We start from the raw sequence: 19,728 nt of genomic DNA, 5'->3' as shown, positions 1-19,728 counted from the left end.
CTTACTCCTCCTCCTCCTCCTCCTCCTCCTCCTCCTCCTCCTCCTCCTCCTGGATGATGGAAGACTGACATTTGTAGATCACATTTCTGATATTTCCCTCCAATCTCCTTCACCTGGGTGGCATTTACCAGTTAATTAAACCCTACATTGTTCCTTTCCCGCATGCTCCCACGCTGCAAGTTTTTAAAGAAGAGACTGGACAGCCGTTTTTTCCGAAATGGTATATAGGGTTTCCTGCCTGAGCAGGGGGTTGGACTAGATGACCTCCAAGGTCCCTTCCAACTTTACGATTATGATTATGATTATCCACTGCGGAGAAAAATCCCACGGGCTCGGAGCCAGTTTGATGCAGTGCTCATTTCCACCCAGGCAGTCCTCGCCTGACGACCGCAATTCAGCCCAACATTTCTGTCGCAAAGCGACCTTTCTAGCCGCCGTCGAGAAAGTGAGCCACGGCAGGTGCTCAGTGAGCAACGCGGTTGTAAGTGAATCTAGCTTCCCCATTCACATTGCCTGTCAGGAGGCCACCAAAGGGGATCACACGGCCCTCGGACGGTGCAACCGTTGTCAACCCGAGCCCGGCGCGAAGTGTCGGAATTTTGACGGCGTGACCCTGGGGATGCTGCGGTGGCCCTAAGGGCGAAAAACAGCCCCAAGCCGCTTTTCCCGTCCCACCGCAACTTCAAAGTAAATGAACGGTGGCAAGTCAAGGACCACCAGTACAGTTATGACTTCCAAGGTCACCTCAACTTGGGATGCACTTTTTAGGAAACTCACAATTTCTCCTCGATAGATTGCGTCTTTGATTGAAGGACTTCTATCTGCCGCGTGGGAGAGTCCAGCTTTGGAGGATTTCTCCGGCAGAACTGGAAAAGGGTTCCTGCTTGAAATTCGGCAGAACCTCTAGTTTCCCAGGAAGGAACTGCTGTGGATCGATTCTCCGAAATAATAATAACAAGAAGGGGGGGTGGCGGGCATGGCAGCGGAATAGAAGAGAAAGAAGTGGAGAAGGTAACAACGCAGAAAGAGCCGCAAATAGAACTGGAAGCGACAGTGGTGAAGAAAGCCAAGGTAATGCTAACAGTAATAGGTGCAAAGTCCTTGGTGCTCTCTGAGCTTGCTTGTCTTCTTGCAGACGTTTCATGACCCAACTAGGTAACATCATCAGTGCTAGAAGGGAGCGGGGTTGAGGAGGAGGAGGAGGAGGAGGAGGAGGAGAGGAGATGGATTGTCCATGAGTTGCCCATCTATCCCCTCCTTTATTCCTTTAATGAAAGGAATCCAGTGCGTATCAACCATGCCAGGTCAAAGTGGCTGGGAAGATACCCTGGGAGTGCAAGGGAAGGAGTGATGGATACTGGGGGTGGAGTTAAGAGAGGGATCAGCCTGGAATCTCTACACAATCACCTTTGAACTTAGTCCAACCCTCCTTGAATTCCATTGATCCATCTCTAACCCCAGACAAGTGCTAACTCTTAGTTGAGGAGTTTTTAGTTGAGGAGGTTTAAAATTCGATTGCTTGATTGATTGCAAAAAATAAATAAACAAACAAATCTCGAATCATTTCATTTTCTGGGTACACCCATTACTTCAAAACATGAAGCCATCAAACAGCTGACTTTTGTACAACGTGTCAAGTCCCCGGACAGCTAATCAAGGTTGAAAGTATCCAGTGTGTTTTCTGAACACAGCCACAAGATGCATAAGTGACTTGAATATATTGTGCAAATGCAGCATGAGGCCGTTTATCTAAATGTTTGCAGGTATTTTGGGATTAAAATCTTAAAAGCCGAACAGCGTGTGACGTACAGGTATTATACTTTGCAGGAGATTCATTAACCAGCAGGTGCCATTTGAACCGCTGCTCTTAATAAGTTTAATTTATATATTGCTGCTATGCCCTTTTTAAGTTGGTCTCTTTGTTCTTGCAGCATATGCGTACCCAATGGGTTTTTAGCTTTTTCCCATGAAGAAAAGGACTTATTTGCCATTTGAGAGGCCTTGAATTTAAGAAACACGTCTCGGACAGGGATGGATCAGCAAAAGTGTGTGGTGTGAGCAGTGGGATACTCTAAAATGTAATGATCTTACTTCCAAACTCTGGGGTCCTTTCTAAGATCTGGAAATGATCCAGAGAAATGTTGTAAATTGCTCCAGACATTTCAGCCGTGTTTGGTGGGTACAGAAAGAGAGAGACACAGACACACAGACAGACAGACAGACAGACAGACACACACACACACACATGCACAATCACAGAGAGAGAGAGAGAGAGAGAGAGAGAGAGAGAAGAAAAAAGTGATTAAAGGCAGGAAGGAAGGAAGGGAAAAGGGATGGATGGAGGGAGGGAGGGAGGGAGGAAGGAAGGAAGGAAGGAAGGAGAAAGAGGAAAGAATGAATTCAAGAAGGGGAAAAAGAAAGGGAAGGAAGAAAGGAGAGAAATAGAGAGAGAGAGAGGAAAGGAAGAAATAGGAAGGAAGGAAGTGAGAGAGGAAAGGAAGGAAGGAAGGAAGAGAAAAGGAAAAAAGAAAATAAAAAAGAAAGGGAGAGGGAAGGAAGGAAAGGAAGAGAAAGAGGAATGAACGAAGTCAAGAAGGGGAAAGAGAAGAGGGAGGGAGGGAGGAGAGAAAGAAAGAAAGAGGAAAGGAAGGAAAGAAGAAAAAGGAAGGAAGGAAGGAAGAGGGAGAGAGGAAAGGAAGGAAGGAAGGAAGGAAAGAAAAGAAGGGAGAGAGAAAAAGAAGGGAGAGAGAAAAAGAAAAAAAAAGAAAAGATGGCTTCGTTGTGCATTGATATTGCACGTTGCTGGTGAAGAACCACAGCTAATTTCCCGTACTTTTCAATTTTTACTGAAGGCAGATAAGCAAAAACGCCCAGTAGGAATAGAAAGGAAAAAAAAATGCTGTATATTTCGTCCCTGGGAGGAACAGAAGTCCCTTTTAGGCAGCCAGTGGGGCAGGGCGCAAGGCCTGGCCGGCTTCCCCGGCTCCCGCAGAACTTCCACGAAGGCCTTCAAGGAACAGCCTCCTCTGCAAAGTGCTGGGAGCTTGCAGGGGGTGTTTCTCCTGCCATGAAATGCTCTGGGTGAGAAAACGGAATGTGACCTTGGGGTGAAGACATAGTGAAGTTCTTTTCGATCCCACAGTCCTCCTCCTCCTCCTCCTCCTCTCTGCAACCCCCCCTCCCTTCTAGCACTGGTGATGTTCCGTAGTGGGGTCATGAAATGTCTGCAAGAAAACAACCAAGGTCGGAGAGCACCAAGACCCCACAGTCCTCCTCCTCCTCCTCCTCCTCCTCCTCCTCCTCCTCCTCCTCCTCCTCCTCCTCCTCCTCCTCACAGGTCCACTCCCTTCTATTGCTGATGATGTTACCTAGTTGGGTGATGAAACGTCTGCATGAAAGCCACCAAGCTCAGAGAGCACCAAGGACCCCACAGTTCGCCTCTTCCTCCTCCTCCTCCTCCTCCTCTTCCTCCTCCTCCTCCTCCTCCTCCTCTCCACAAACCCCCTCCCTTCTATTGCTGATGATGTTACCTAGTTGGGTGATGAAACGTCTGCATGAAAACCACCAAGCTCACAGAGCACCAAGGACCCCACAGTTCTCTTCCTCCTCCTCCTCCTCCTCCTCCTCTTCCTCCTCCTCCTCCTCCTCCTCTCCACAAACCCCCCTCCCTTCTATTGCTGATGATGTTACCTAGTTGGGTGATGAAACGTCTGCATGAAAACCACCCAGCTCAGAGAGCACCAAGGACCCCACAGTTCTCCTCCTCCTCCTCCTCCTCCTCCTCCTCCTCCTCCTCCTCTCACAAACCCCACTCACTTCTAGCATTGATGATGTTGCCTAGTTGGGTCATGAAACATCTACAAGAAAACAACGAAATTCAGAGAGCACCAAGGACCCCACAGTTGTCCTCCTCCTCCTCCTCCTCCTCCTCCTCCTCCTCCTCCTCCTCCTCATCTCTGCAAACCCCACTCCCTTCTAGTACTGCTGAGGTTTCTTAGTTGGGTCATAAAACGTCTATGTAAGAAATCAACCAAGCTGGGAGTACACCAAGGAGATGTTTCTATTCATCTCAAAGGGACAACTTCCACCTGACATCCCCAAAAACTTCCAGGATTATGAAGACAGCGGAATCACTTACACGATAGTATTCCCCCCCCCTCTTTTATTATCTATTAGAAAGATCAGAAGAGACCAAGAGGAAACTTATTCAGAAAACAGACTTGCCAAAGACTTCAAAATGCAGAGATTCCATCCTAGCCCGTTCCATAGTTTGACTCTCATCTTTGATTTAAGCTTGGAGGTTTTATATTAGCCTTTGGAGAGAAGATTAATTTCAGCAAATTCTCCCCTCTCTTTTTTCTTTTCCTTTTCCTGCACTAATGTGAATTTGAAAGGATCCCGGCTCTGGACTGCTGTGATTTTGTTTTGCAAGCTAATAACCCAAAGCAGGGACCATCCATTTTGCAGCTGACAAAGTCTGTCCTTAAACTAAGCGGTTGGTTTTTTTGTGGGGTTTTTTTTTTTGCATGCTGATCTGCCTGCCCTTCGTTTTTGGAGAAAATTACATTTCCAAGGAGCAAAATAATATTAAGTGCTTTTTTAAGCGTAGCCCATCCCCTGCCTCGGCCAGCTGTTTTGCATCGCTTCAGCTTCTGCTCTGGATGACACTCTTCTCTCCCCCACCCCCACCCTGATATTCTGGTGGAGGGGGGGGGTTGAATCACTGTTCCTTTGCTCAGGACTGTGGAACATGGAAGCTAGGTTTTCACTTGGGTCCTCTGCAGTGCTGGACCTTGCAATCAGGAGATGGTGGGGCAGCCTTGACCTCATACAGTATGTGAACAACTGGATCTGCTTCGGGTTGATAGGATCGAGATGAGAGGAACCAGGGGGGACATGATAGCAATCTTCCAATCTCTCAGGGGCTGCCCCAAAGAAGAGGGAGTCAAGCTATTCTCCAAAGCCCCTGAAGGCAGGACAAGAAGCAACGGATGGAAACCAACCAAGGACAGAAGCAACCTGGAACTAAGGAGAAACTTCCTGACAGTTAGAACAATTAACCAGTGGAACAACCTGCCTCCAGAAGTGGTGAATGCTCCAACACTGGAAGTCTTTAAGAAGAGACTGGACAGCCATTTGTCTGAAATGGTATAGGGTTTCCTGCCTGAGCAGGGGGTTGGACTAGATGACCTCCAAGGTCCCTTTCAACTCTGCTATTCTATTCTATTCTATTCTATTCTATTCTATTCTATTCTATTCTATTCTATTCTATTCTATTCTATTCTATTCTATTCTATTCTATTCTATTCTATTCTATTCTATTTATTTTCTATATTATTCTATTCTATTCTGTTCTGTTCTATTCTAATCCAATCCCTATATTCTATTCTATTCTATTCTATTCTATTCTATTCTATTCTATTCTATTCTATTCTATTCTATTCTATTCTATTCTATTCTATTCTATTCTATTCTATTCTATTCTATTCTATTCAAGATCCTGTGAAGTGATGGTACTACTTCATACTGCACTGGTGAGGCCACACTATTACTGTGTCCAGTTCTGGTCACCACAATACAAAAAAGATGTTGAGACTCGGGAAAGAGTGCAGAGAAGAGCAACCCAGAGGATCAGGGGACTGGAGGCTAAAACACGTGAAGAACGGTTGCAGGAATTGGATAAGTCTAGTTTAATGAAGAGAAGGACCAGGGTTGACATGATATCTGAAGGGCTGTCACACACAAAAAAGGGGTTTGTGTGTGTCTATGTATTCTCCAAAGAACCAGAGGATGGAAGTAACGGATGGAAAATAACCAAGGAGAGAAACAACCTAGAACTAAGAAAAAAAATCTCCTGACAGTGAGAACAATTAACCAGCGGAACGACTTGTCTCGAGAAGCTGTGGGTGCTCCATCACTGGAGGTTTTAAAGAAATGACTGAACCCATGCTTTTTTTGCCCTCAGTTACCTTCATTCCCCTCCCTCCCCTTTCCTTCCTTCCCTCCTTCCTTCCTTCCTTCCTTCCTTCCTTCCTCCCTCCCTCCCTCCCTCCTTCCTTCCTTCCTTCCTTCCTTCCTTCCTTCCTTCCTTCCTTCTTTCCTTCCTTCCTTCCATCCTTTCCTCCCTCCCTCCCTTCCCTTCCACTCTCCCTCCTTCCTTCCTTTCCTTCCTCCCTCCCTTTCCACCTTCCCTCCTTCCTTCCTTCCTTCCTTCCTTCCTTCCTTCCTTCCTTCCTTCCATCCATCCTTTCCTCCCTCCCTCCCTTCCCTTCCACTCTCCCTCCCTCCTTCCTTCCTTTCCTTCCTCCCTCCCTTTCCACCTTCCCTCCCTCCCTCCCTCCTTCCTTCTTTCCTTCCTTCCTTCCTTCCTTCCCTCCCTCCCTCGCTCCCTTCCTTTCTTCCTTCCTTCTTCACATTCCTGAACTGCTCGTCTCCCTCAAAGAGAGATTCTTGGCAAGGGCAGTGTGACTTGCAAGTGAAACCATGGCTTAACGTCGCTGAGGAAGCGATCCCTGGAACCCGAAAACGAAACAGGGCGAGTCACAGCACACAGCCCCCGGTGTCATGGCAATGAGAGCAAAAGGGAAGAAGGGATAAATTGAGGCTGAGAAAGAGCCCACGCATCACGCATGACTGGGAAGAGTTAGCATATTATTATTATTATTATTATTATTATTATTATTATTATTATTATTATTATTATTATCATCATCATCATCATCATCATCATCATCATCATCATCATCATCATTGAACATATATGCTAATTATAAAGCCAGTATCCAGATTTACTGTAGATTTCCTTGTTTATGGGGTAGGAAACGCAGCTGGGCCATTCCTTAGATGGATGAGTCCAAAAGGCTTCCAACTCCTCTCATATTGGATAATTTGTCAGGAAGCTGTAGGGAAGTGGCACTTTAAACAGCAGGTTCCCAAAGGGAATATATTTGTTAAACATTATAATTATCCTTCAGTGCTGATCTGTACCGCAATTCAATTCAGACGGATGCTCATTACCATTTCTGAAACGAAGCTTTCATTTAGGTAAGGCGCACAATTATACATCTTGATTAGGTCACTCGTCCCTGGAGCTTTTGGGTTATTTATTATTAGGAGTTGTGTGTGTGTGTGTGTGTGTGTGTGTGTGTGTGTGTGTGTCCCCTGCCGTCTTGCAGAGTGGGCCACGGAGCGGAGCCTCCATCCGTCCGATGCTTTTTTTGCTCCTTGTCTGGGAAAAAAATATCATCTCAGTGGCTAAAATGTACCACATTTAGTGTGCCATCTATGTGTACTGTGCCTACTAGAGCCACTTTGGGCTAGCGGTGAAGGCACCAGGTTCAAAAGCGGGAGACGGTGAGTTCTAGTCCCGTCTTAGGCATGAAAGGCGGCTGGGTGACTTTGGGCCAATCACCAGGAGACTGAGAGTTCTAGTCCCACCTTAGGCATGAAAGCCGGTTGGGTGAGTTCAGGCCATTCACCAGGAGACTTGAGAGTTCTAGTCCCGCCTTAGGCATGAAAGGCAGCTGGGTGACTTTAGGCCATTCACCAGGAGACTTGAGAGTTCTAGTCCCGCCTTAGGCATGAACGGCAGCTGGGTGACTTTGGGCCAATCACCAGGAGACTTGAGAGTTCTAGTCCCGCCTTAGGCATGAAAGGCAGTTGGGTGACTTTGGGCCAATCACCAGGAGACTGAGAGTTCTAGTCCCACCTTAGTCCCACCTGAAAGCCAGTTGGGTGAGTTCAGGCCATTCACCAGGAGACTTGAGAGTTCTAGTCTCACCTTAGGCATTTAAAGCTGGTTGGGTGAGTTCAGGCCATTCACCAGGAGACTTGAGAGTTCTAGTCCCGCCTTAGGCATGAAAGGCAGCTGGGTGACTTTGGGCCAATCACCAGGAGACTTGAGAGTTCTAGTCCCGCCTTAGGCATGAAAGGCAGCTGGGTGACTTTGGGCCAATCACCAGGAGACTGAGAGTTCTAGTCCCACCTTAGGCCTGAAAGCCAGTTGGGTGACTTCAGGCCATTCACCAGGAGACTTGAGAGTTCTAGTCCCGCCTTAGGCATGAAAGGCAGCTGGGTGACTCTGGGCCATTCACCAGGAGACTTGAGAGTTCTAGTCCCACCTGAGGCCTGAAAGCCGGTTGGGCCAATCACCAGGAGACGGTGAACTCTTATCCCACCTTAAGCAAGAGAGCTGGTTGGATGATTTGGGGCCAATCACCAGGAGATGCGGGTATGCTAGTCCCTCCTTAGGAAAGAAAGCTGACTGGAGGGATTTTCAGCCCATCACCTAGAGAGGATGAGTTCTAATCCCGCCTTAGCCATTCGCTCTGTCAGTTCAGCGAGGGTGGTTTGTTGTTCAGCAAATCCATTGTCTGCAAAGGGCGCTTTTCACTGGAAACCAGAGGTAGATGCTGGTTTCCAACAAAAACGTCATCGATTGTGGTCCTAGGACCGCAGGATGCTACAAAAGGGCTGTAAATTTGGTCCATTGTCCAAGCGTCCAAAATGTAGCCCCACGAGGTTGGGCAGCAGCTGTCAGAAGTTCGAATCCGAGTCTTAATTAGCCTGGGGAGGTGTGTTGTAACGTCAAATGGTTGCTAAGCAACCGGCTGTAAATGGCTGTAAATGTATGCAAATACAGGCAGTTCTCAACTTACAGCCACCCATTTAGTGACCGTTCAGAAAAAAGGGGACCTGACCAGTTTTCACACACTCACACTCACACACACAATCACAGCATCCCGGCGGTTGCGTGATCAACAATTCGGGCATGCGTTTATGATGGTTGCGGTGTCCCGGGGGGTCACGTGATCACCCGTGTAGCTTCCCCAACCGATTTCTGACAAGCCAACTCAAAGGTGGGGGGGGGAGCCCGATTCGTTTAACGACCGCCCGATTCACTTAATGATGGCAGCGATTCGTTGAACAACCTTGGCAAAAACGGTCGGGAAAAACGGGGGCACCCCTCCCCAACCGATTTCCGACAAGCAAACTCAAAGAGGGGAGGGGAGCCTGATTCGTTTAACGACCGCACGATTCACTTAACGACGGCCGCGATTCATTTCACAACCGTGGCAAAAAGGGTCGCAAAACGGGGCAAACCTCACCGAACAGCTGTCCTGCTTAGCAACGGCGATGTTTAGGCTCAATTGCTGTCGTAATTCGAGGACTTAACATGCCTGCAAACAGTTTATAAAAATGTTGATGCCCTGATCTGGCCCACTCTTGTAAACGCTTCACTGTACCGCAGGCTGGAGGTTTTGACGGCGAGACTTTATTATTAATAATCCAACTGATAGATGTATTGCTACCTTTCATGTGTAACAGAAAAATAACTAGAAATGTCACTATAATCCTTTCCCGTTTTCCTTTTTCATACAATTGGCCTTAAATAATCTTCCTGTGACACACACACACAACAAAACCACTTTGCTAGCCCGGTAACACAAATAACTCTTTGGGATTATTTCTGCAGTAATGCAAAAAAAAAACAACAACAAAAAACCACAAACCCAAAACCATCGTGCGTAGCATCGCCCTGTCGCAATTGCAAATACATATACATAATACATAACCCTTTTTTAAAAAATAATTAAAAATATGGCATATAGAGCAAGCCCCAGTTTAAGGACGCTCCACAGTTAGCAATGGAGCCTGTTGTAGCATCGCTGATTAAATACACGGTGACTGTAAATTCACAATGGTTCACGCTTGTGTACTACCTGTAGTCCTCGAATTACGACCTCTTCAATTTCAGCTGCTAAGCAAGACGTTTGTTCAGTGAGCTTGGCTCCCTTTTAAGACCTCTCTCTCCCCGGTTGCTAAACTGAATCACTGCAGTTGTTAAGTTAGGTAGTAACCCGGTTGTTAAAGGGATCATGGCTTCTCCATGGACTTTACTTTTCAGAGGCTCGCCAAAGGGGATCACACGATCCCGGCTCACTGCAAAACTGTCATAAGTACGAGCCAATTTCCGAGCGTCTGAATTTCGATCACCGGAACCACGAAGATGCCGCAACGGTCGTTAAGTGTGGGAGAACGGGCACAACTGGCTTTTTTTCCATGCCGTTGTAACTTTGAAGTCGTAAGTCGAGGACTGCTTTTACAACGGATCATTTAGTGACCACCGGCACCTCCGTTCAGTCCCACGACTGAGCTTCGGTGCCTTGGCAACTGGGCCCCATTAATGTCTGCTCGCAGCTTCGCTGGGTTGGCTGGCTGCATTTTACGATGGTTTTGGCTAAAAAAAACAACCCGGTTTTTGGCAATTCGCCAAGCGTCAGCTTCCTGAACGACCGCGGCGTTAAATGATTGTGGCAGCCGCCGATTTACAACCGTGTCTTTCATTTAACAATTTTTTTGCAAAAAGAAAAAAAACATTGTAAACGGGGGTCAGTTGTGTTATGCGACGGGCGGGGCTGTAATACCGGTTGGTCCTCTGCTTAAAGCGGTTCGTTTAATGGCCGTTCAAAGTTGCAGCGGGGCTGAAAAATGGGACGTGGGACCGCTTTCCACCTTTGCAGCATTCCCCCGTGGCCACGTGATCAAAATTCAGAAGGCCTGGTGACCGGTTCATATTTATGACGGTTGCAGTGTCCCGGAAGGTCTGACAAGCAAAGCCACTGGGGAAGCTGCTTAAATTTAACGACCAGGTTACTTGCCTCATCAGCTGCAGCGATTCGTTTAACAACCGTGGCAAGGAAGGTCCTAAAATGGAGCAAAGCTCTCTTAACAAATGTCTCACTTAGCGACGGAGCCATCCGCTCAATTGCGGTCGTAAGTCGAGGACTAACCTATATTGCTCTGGCTGCTGTACATATCTGATTTGGGACAGTCCTCTAAGAACAGAGCTCATTCTTAAAACTGAGAACTATTTATATATGTAAAGGTAATCTGAATTTGCTCCCTTTGCCATTGGTAATTGTTTATTTTTTAAAAAATTACTTTCAGAGCATGAAAGTTTATCTCTGAATACCGCCGGAGACAATGTTTACTGGGTGTTCCTAATTACTCTCATTAAAGCTTTTAGGTGGCACTATTAATATTGCTAATTGAAGAGCTGCAAAAGCTGCAGTCATGTCGAAGCGCGTCAGTATTTATTTATTTATTTAGCGTATGGCATGGCTTGCAATATATGTTAACCTTGCGCCTCGATTGAAACAAAAATCCCCCGATAAAATATGGATGTTAAAAAGATCTATGCAGTATTCGGATACCACTGTGTAGGTCGGCTAACCATTGGAGTGCAGCATTGTTTATATGAAACAAAAACCAGATACTGGACCCGTATATGCTCTGAGCTTACAGCCAGTGCATCAATAATGGCTGGGCCTTAGACATGAGGGCTGGCATAGCCATCTTCCCAGAAGGAAAAGTGTGCGCACAGGGTTCAAAAGAGCTTTGTGTAATTGGTTGAGATGTACCTCTCTCTGTGCATCAGTCATCCATCCATCCATCTGTCCATCCATTCGTCCATCCATCCATCTGTCCATCCGTTCGCCCATCCGTTGGTCCGTCCCATCAGTCCATCTGTCCATCCGTCCATCAGTCCATCCATCCACCCACCCATCCATCCATCCATCTATCCATCTGTCCATCTATCTGTCTGTCCATCCATCCATCCATCCATCCATCCATCCATCCATCCGTCCGTCCATCCGTCCATCACTCCATCTGTCCATCCATATGTCCATCCATCTGTCCATCCATCCATCCATCACTCCATCTCTCCATCCATCCATCCGTCCATCCATCCATCTGTCCGTCCATCCATTCATCCATCCATCCATCCATCCATCCATCCATCCATCACTCCATCCATCCCTCCATCTATCCATCTGTCCATCCATCCATCCGTCCATCCATCCATCTGTCCATCAATCCATCCATCCATCCTTCCATCACTCCATCCATCCATCCATCCATCCGTCCGTCCGTTCGTCCATCCATCCATCTGTCCGTCCATCCATCCTTCCATCTGTCCATCCATCTGTCCATCCCTCCCTCCCTCCCTCCCTCCCTCCCTCCATCCATCCATCCATTTGTCTCCACCAACAAATAGCACTTAAGCCAACTAAAATCAGAGCTTCTCAAACCTTGTCAACTTTAAACTGCCTTCAACACAGTGAGTTCTAGTCCCATTATAGGCACGAAAACCAGCTGGATGACTTTGGGCCAAACACCAGGAGACAGTGAATTCTAGTTCTACCTTAGCCCTGAAAATCAGCTGGGTGACTGAGCCAATCACAGGAGAATGGGAGTTCTAGTCCCACTTTAAGCGTGACAGCCGGCTGGGTGTCTTTGGGCCAGTCACCAGGAGACAATGAGTTCTAGTCCTGCCTTAGGCATGAAAACTGGCTGGGTGACCTTGGATCAGTCAGTCTCTCTTGGCCCAACCCACCTTACAGGGTTGTTGTTGTGGGAAAATAGGAGGTGGGAGGACGTATTAGGTATGTTTGCTGCCTTGAGTTATTTGTAAAATAATAAAAGCAGGATTAAAAAGTATATCTAATAGATGAAAGATAGATAGATAGATAGATAGATAGATAGATAGATAGATAGATAGACAGACAGACAGACAGACAGACAGACAGACAGACAGACAGTTATAAACAAAAATGGATATATGGATAGAATAGGCAGATAGAGATTGGTATACACACACTCAAACAGAAAGGCAGAGGATGGATGGATACATAAATATAAAAATGGATATCTAGATGGATACAATACACAAATAGATGGTAGATAATAGAGAGAGGATGGGTGGATGGATGGATGGATGGATGGATGGATAGATAGATAGATAGATAGATAGATAGATAGATAGATAGATAGATAGGATTGTTTACCTTACAAAAGTATTATTTTTTTATTTTGCATTTGTCCAAATTGTGATGCTGTATTGTCTGGACAAAATCACGTATCCCTCTCTGTTGCTCAAATACTATCAATATATTTGAAGTAACGCACAATTGCTTTCTAGGATTGGCAAGGCAACGGGCTCAGGGCAAAACAAAAAACACACAAAAAAACCAACCCCCCAAACAAACAGAGGACATCCAGAATATTTCCAGATTCCATTCTTAGCCGAACAGATCAGGGTGGGCATAATTTTACCTCTCCGTCCTGACCACCGACTCCTCCAAGTATCCCTGCTTTGCTTGCGTGTTAAAGAGGGATTGATTTTTGCAACCCAGCCCTGGTTTTTAACAAGGTTCGGTTTGTTGAACGGTGAACAAGACGCCGTTCAATCAGGCTCCTCAGCTCACATTTTCCTCCGCCCTGCAAAGCCACCAGGAAACAAACAAGGAAAAAAAAAAAGCTCTATAATAAAATCTCAGCCTTTGCTAGTTGGTCTTTTTTTTTCTTTCCATGCCATCCAATATAAACCAGACGGGAATGTAATACATGTTCAGACCTAGCCAGAGGTGAAGGATTAAGTCCTTGACAAGGAAAGGATGTTGCAGTCCTATTCAATTCGTTTTTCAGTGGCTCCGCTCCTTCCTTTCCCGTGTAGAGTTTGGGTTACGTTCTTCGTTTCTTTTGAGAGCGGGTGTAAACCAGAAGGATTGTAGCTGCTACAAAACAAATCTATTTCACGCAGATGAAAGAACGGCGGCAGATAGTCATGTTTTAAACACTGTCTGATGTCAGCTCTCTCTCTCTCCTTCTCCCTCCCTCCCTCCCTCCCACTTCTTCCCTCCCTCCCTCCCACTTCCTCCCACTCTCCCTCTCCCTCCCTTCCTCACTCTCTCCCTTCCTCCCACTTCCTCCCTCTCTTCCTCCCACTCTCCCTCTCTTCCTCCCACTCTCCCTCCCTCCCTTCCTTCCTCCCACTCTCTCCCTCCTTTCCTCCCTCCCTCTCTCCCTCCCTCCCTCTCATTCCCTCCCTCCCTCCCACTCTCTCCCTCTCTTCCTCCCACTCTCTCCCTCCCTTCCTCTCTCTCTCTCTCCCTTCCTCCCACTCTCTCTCCCTCCCACTCTCTCTCTCCCTCTGTTCCTCACTCTCTCTCTCTCCCTTCCTCCCACTCTCTCCCTCTCTTCCTCCCACTCTCTCCCTCCCTTCCTCCCACTCTCTCTCTCCCTCTGTTCCTCACTCTCTCACTCCCTTCCTCCCACTCTCTCCCTCTCTTCCTCCCACTCTCTCTCTCTCTCCCTCCCTTCCTCACTCCCTCACTCCCTTCCTACTCTCTCCCTCTCTTCTTCCCACTCTCTCTCTCTCCCTCCCTTCCTCACTCTCTCCCTCCCTCCCTCCCTCCCTCCCACTCCCTCCCTCCCACTCACCCTCCCTTCCTCACTCTCTCTATCTCCCTCCCTCCCTCCCACTCTCTCTCTCCCTCCCTTCTTCCCACTCCCTTCCTCCCACTCTCTCTCTTTCCCTCCCTTCCTCACTCTCTCTATCTCCCTCCCTCCCTTCCTCCCACTCTCTCCCTCCCTCCCTCCCACTCTCTCTCCCTCCCTTCCTCACTCTCCCTCCCTCCCTCCCTTCCTCCCACTGGGAAATCAATACCTATGAAAATGTGCTGGCTGGATCAAAAATATCATAAGGTCAGTGAGTTTTAGGGATTTTTTCCCCAGGCATTTATTTTATGAATTCCCCCCTGAAGTTCAAGGAAGACACTGGCAAGCAGTAAAAACATCCAAAAAGGATATTTGTTTCTTTGCCTCATCTTTACATCCAAATTCAGTCCCAGTTTTGTTCCATACTGTATTAACCTTGTGAACTCCCAAGCTTCCTTTTTTTCGCTATGTATTCGGGGATTTATATATGAGTGTATATATCTATCTATACACACACACACAAACACACACACACACACACACACACTCACACGTAGGGGTGTCAGTGTATACATATGTCATATGTAGCACGTTTATATGTGTGTTATGTATGTGTACACTTTTGAGAGCAGGCGACAGAATTTCATTTTTCATGTGTGCCAGTGTGCCCGCAGTAAAAAAAAATGACAGTAAAAATTATCTTATCTTTATGGCTCATATTAGAGCGGCAGCATCAGGGTAAAAAAAAAACAACCCAGCATTTAATGCAGTTATGCAAGTGGGGATGTGGCTTTCATGTCCCCCCTGATCCTTCTCTCCATTAAACTAGACAGACCCAATTCCAGCCACCGTTCCTTGTATGTTTTAGCCTCCAGTCCCCCGATCATCTTGGTTGCTCTTCTCTGCACTCTTTCTAGAGTCTCAACGTCTTTTTTACATCGTGGTGAGCAAAACTAGATGCCGCATTCCACGTGTGGCCTTACCAAGGCCTTGTAAAGTGGTATTAACACTTCACGTGATCTTGATTTTTTCCTTGGGAGGTGAACTGCTGGTAGTGGGGGATTGCGCCGGATGGTTGAGAACCGGTTCCGTCTCTGGTTGGCTTTGCGGTTGATTCAGATCCCGAGGGCTTCGTAGGCTAGTTGTAGGTCGATGCGTCTATTGATGGAATTGCTGGTGGGATGCCAGGCTTCGATGAACTCACGAGCGTGGCAGGCGATAACGTGGCCCACGATTTTACAGTTCCTCCAATCGAAACGGTGCTGTTTGGCGTCGGTGTGGGTAGCGATGAAGGATTTGAGAGTGTGGCCTTTTGACTGCCAGGCGGTGTTCCGTGGATCCGGGTTTTTAATTGACGTGATGTTTGTCCCACGTCGAATCGGTTGCAACCCTTGCAGTCAATTTTACAAAGGGTGCCAATCTCTTGAGAATTCACGGGCAGTCCTCAAGTTAGAACCATCCGATTAGCAATCGTTCCAAGTTACAATGGAATGGAAAGCCAAGGGACTTAGGAGTGGTCCTCACACTTACGACCATCGCACCATTCCCCAGGGATGGGGGAAAAAATCAAAATTCAGATGCTTGGCAACTGGCAAGTATTTCAGAGGGTGGCAACATCACAGGGTTACGGGATGGCCATTTTGACTTTTCAGTTGGTTTCTAAACTAGCAGAATCAGCCCTGCTCGCTTAACAAACATGGGATTAAGCCAACAGCTGCAGTATAGTCTCCCAGCCAGCTTCTGATAGGTCGGATGGCCCCAGATCTCCGGTCCTTTCATCACGACCTAAAGACATACCTTTTCCAACTGGTCGACCTGGACTGATGTTGGGGTTTTAATCATGTTTTAATTTTTACAGGTTTTAGTGGGGCTTTGTAAAATTTTATTTCTTTTAATATTTGTATTCATTGTTTTTATTGTTGTTTTTATTGTTGTTAGCCGCCCTGAGTCCTTCGGGAGATAGGGCGGCATATAAGTCCCATAATTAAATTAAATTAAATTAAAAAATTAAAAAATTAAATTAAATTAAATTAAATTAAATTAAATTAAATTAAATTAAATTAAATTAAATTAAATTAAATTAAATTAAATTAAATTAAATTAAATTAAATTAAAATAAATTAAATTAAATTAAAATAAATTAAAGTCAATGGGGGACGGCAGGTTTGCTTAAGGACCACGTGCGATTCACTTAATGGCAAAACAGGTCGCAGAACTCACTCAGCAAGTGCCTTGCTTAGCGGTGGAAATTTGGGGGGGGGGGCGTGTTGAACTGTGGTCGTAAGTCGAGAACTGCCTGGAAACGGGAATGTGAAATGCTGTGTGGCATCCAATTTCTGATTGGAGAGTGGCGCCCTCCCCCTGGGGCATTTTGGCGCTTTTTCTGACTTTGGCTTCTGCTGTCCAAACTTGGGTAGACTTTGAAGCTGAATCCATTTGGGAGCAGATAAACTTACAACCTCCACGTTACTGACTGCTCGTTGTAAGTTTAATTCCAATCACTTTATGGCCAAGTGGATTCATTCAAGCGGCACCAAAACTCTTGAAATAAATAAATAAATAAATAAATAAATAAATAAATAAATAAATAAATAAATAAATAAATAAATGAACGAACAATGAAATGGAAACTAATTTTACAGGGCTGCCTGCGTGCTTACTCAAGAGGCAAGGACACTTTTTTTGGGGGGGGGGTGTTTGGTTTTTTTTTTTTTAAAGTTTTATTGATTTTCTAGTTTTACATTTAAATATTATTAATAATAATAATAATAATAATAATAATAATAATAATAATAATAATAATAATAATAATAAAGTTGGAAGGGACCTTGGAGGTCATCTAGTCCAACTCCCTGCTCAGGCAGGAAATCCTACACCATTTCGGACAAATGGCTGTCCAGTCTCTTCTTGAAAACTTCCAGTTTTGGAGCATTCACCGCTTCTGGAGGCAGGTTGTTCCATGGGTTAATTGTTCTGACTGTCAGGAAGTTTCTCCTTAGTTCCAGGTTGCTTCTCTCCTTGGTGAGTTTCCATCCGTTGCTTCTTGTCCTGCCTTCGGGCGCTTTGGAGAACAGCCTGACTGCCTCTTCTTTGGGGCAGCCCCTGAGATATTGGAAGACTGCTATCATGTCACCCCTCGTCCTTCTCTTCATTAAACTACACATACCCAATTCCAGCAACCGTTCCCTATATGTTTTAGCCTCCAGTCCCCCAATCATCTTTGTTGCTCTTCTCTGTACTCTTTCTAGAGTCTCGACATCTTTTTTACATCTTGGTGACCAAAACTGGATGCAGGATTCCAGGTGTGGCCTTTAAAAAACAGCGTGGCGCGGCTGAGTGGATCGATAACTCAATTGCATACAAATATCTTTAGCACAAGTCTCAAACTACTACCTTGAATATTTCCTCTCTTTTTTCCCCTCTTAGCGTTTACGGTCTCAAGTTGAAACGAACACAATTCCTATTAGATCAACTGAAATAGAAATAACTTTCTTACATTTATCGATCATTTTTAGTTTATACCTCTCCCGGTTGTTTTAACATTCAATCTTTATATAGACAATCAGTGCCCTAATTAGTTCACCCCCCCATTTTTTTAAAGGTAAATGTAAAGGTTCCCCTGCACATGCGTGCTAGTCGTTTTCCAACTCTAGGGGCCGGTGCTCATCTCCGTTTCAAAGCCGAAGAGCCAGTGCTTGTCCGAGGACGTCTCCGTGGTCATGTGGCCGGCATGACTAGACGCCAAAGGCGCACAGAATGCTGTTACCTTCCCACTGGAGTGGTCCCTATTTTTCTACTTGCATTTTTTACGTGCTTTCAAACTGCTAGGTTGGCAGAAGCAGGGACGAGGAACAGGTGCTCACTCTGCTACGCGGCACTCGGGATTCGACCCGCCAAACTGCCGAGTTTCCCATTAATATGTAAGTTCAACGTTTAATATTTATAATTTTCAAGTTTAATAAATGATCACAATTCCCTTTATGGCCAAGGGCACTTGTGATGTCTCCCCACTCCCCCTTGCCCAAATCTGGACTTCAGGTTAAACGTGCCAGATCTGATGGTCAACGTTTAGTTATTTATTTATTTTTGGGACTTATATGCCGCCCTATCTCCCGAAGGACTCAGGGCGGCTAACAACAATAAAAAGAACAATACCAAAGTTAAAAGAAATTAAATAAACAGCCCCAATAAATAAGTTAAACTAAACAATTCAAATTTAAAAAAAAAACATTTTAAAAAACCCTGTCGTCAGTCCAGGTCAGCCTGATGAAAAAGGAATGTTTTGAGGCCGCGGCGAAAGGACCAGAGATCCGGGGCCATGCGGAGCTCAAGGGGGAGTTGGTTCCACAGGGAACCCTTGTGTGTGTGTATGTGTGTTTGTGTGTGTGTGTGTGTGTGTTGTAGTTCCCTGATTCATTGGTGCAAATTTGCATGTTGAAACCTTTTATTAAATGTTTCCTTTTGGGGATGGGGGTGGGGTTTGGAAAAGACTGGGTTTTTTTTCATAACGGCCTGACAAACGAGTTTAGGATAAGATGGGAAGGGAAGGGAAAATTATGGAAAGAGGGAGGGACGGAGGGAAGGAAGGAAGGAAGGAAGGAAGGAAGGAAGGAAGGAAGGGAAAGAAAGGAAGGGAGGGAGGGAGGGAGGGAAAGGAGAGAAGGAAGGGAGGGAGGAAGGAAGGAAGGGAGGGAGGGAGGGAGGGAGGAAAGGAGAGGAAGAAAGGAAGGAAGGAAGGAAGGAAGGAGGAGGAGGAGGAAGAGAAGAAGGAAGGAAGAGGAGGAGGAGAAGAGGGAAAGGAGCGCAGGGGAAGTGGAGGAAGGGAGGGAAAGAAGAGGAAGGGAAGGAAGGAAGGAAGGCAGGAGGGGAGGGAGGGAGGAGAAGAAAGAAGGGAGGGGAAGAGGGATTAAAAGGGGAAGGAAAGCGGAAAGGGAGAAGAGGGATGAGAAGGGAAGGAATGAAGAGGAGAAGGAGGTGAAGGAAAGAAGAGAGGAGGGAAGGAGGGGAGAAGGAGGGAAGGAAAGGAAGGCCAAGAGAAGGGAGGGGAAGGGGGAGAAATTGGGAGAGGGAGGAACGGCAGGGGAAGAAGAAGAAGCAGAATAAGGAACGAAAGAGGAAGCGGAAAGGAAGGAACTGTGCAATTAGCAGAATGCTGAACTCAACTGCTATAACCCAGTTGTTGAATTTAGCTCAGCCTTCAATCTTGATACATCATTTCTACTCTCCCGGCCTTTCCACCAAATCCTCCCTGTAAATTCCTCCTCCTCCTCCTCCTCCTCCTCCTCCTCCTCCTCCTCCTCCTCCTCCTCCTCCTCCTGTCCCTCTCTTGCTTCTTCTCCTCTTTCTTTCTCTTTCTCTTTCTCCTTCTCTTTCTCCTCTTCCCCTCCTCCTCCTCCTCCTCCAGTCCCTCTCTTCCTTCTTCTCCTCTTTCTCTTTCTCTTTCTC

At 46.3% G+C, this 19,728-nt stretch overlaps 1 protein-coding gene across 1 annotated transcript in view; it reads left to right on the top strand.

Annotated features, from left to right (window-relative positions):
• The window catches only part of PLXNA4 (plexin A4), a gene marked incomplete at both ends in the record, with an annotated part of 418,983 nt that overhangs the window by 134,369 nt on the left and 264,886 nt on the right, over nucleotides 1-19,728 (top strand). The gene's annotated exons all lie outside the window — the stretch shown is intronic.

This window comes from Vipera ursinii (assembly GCF_947247035.1).
Source record: "Vipera ursinii genome assembly, chromosome: 6".
Classification (NCBI taxonomy): domain Eukaryota; kingdom Metazoa; phylum Chordata; class Lepidosauria; order Squamata; family Viperidae; genus Vipera; species Vipera ursinii.
The sequence above is the reverse complement of the archived record's forward strand: the minus strand, read 5'-3'. Positions and strand labels throughout refer to the sequence as shown.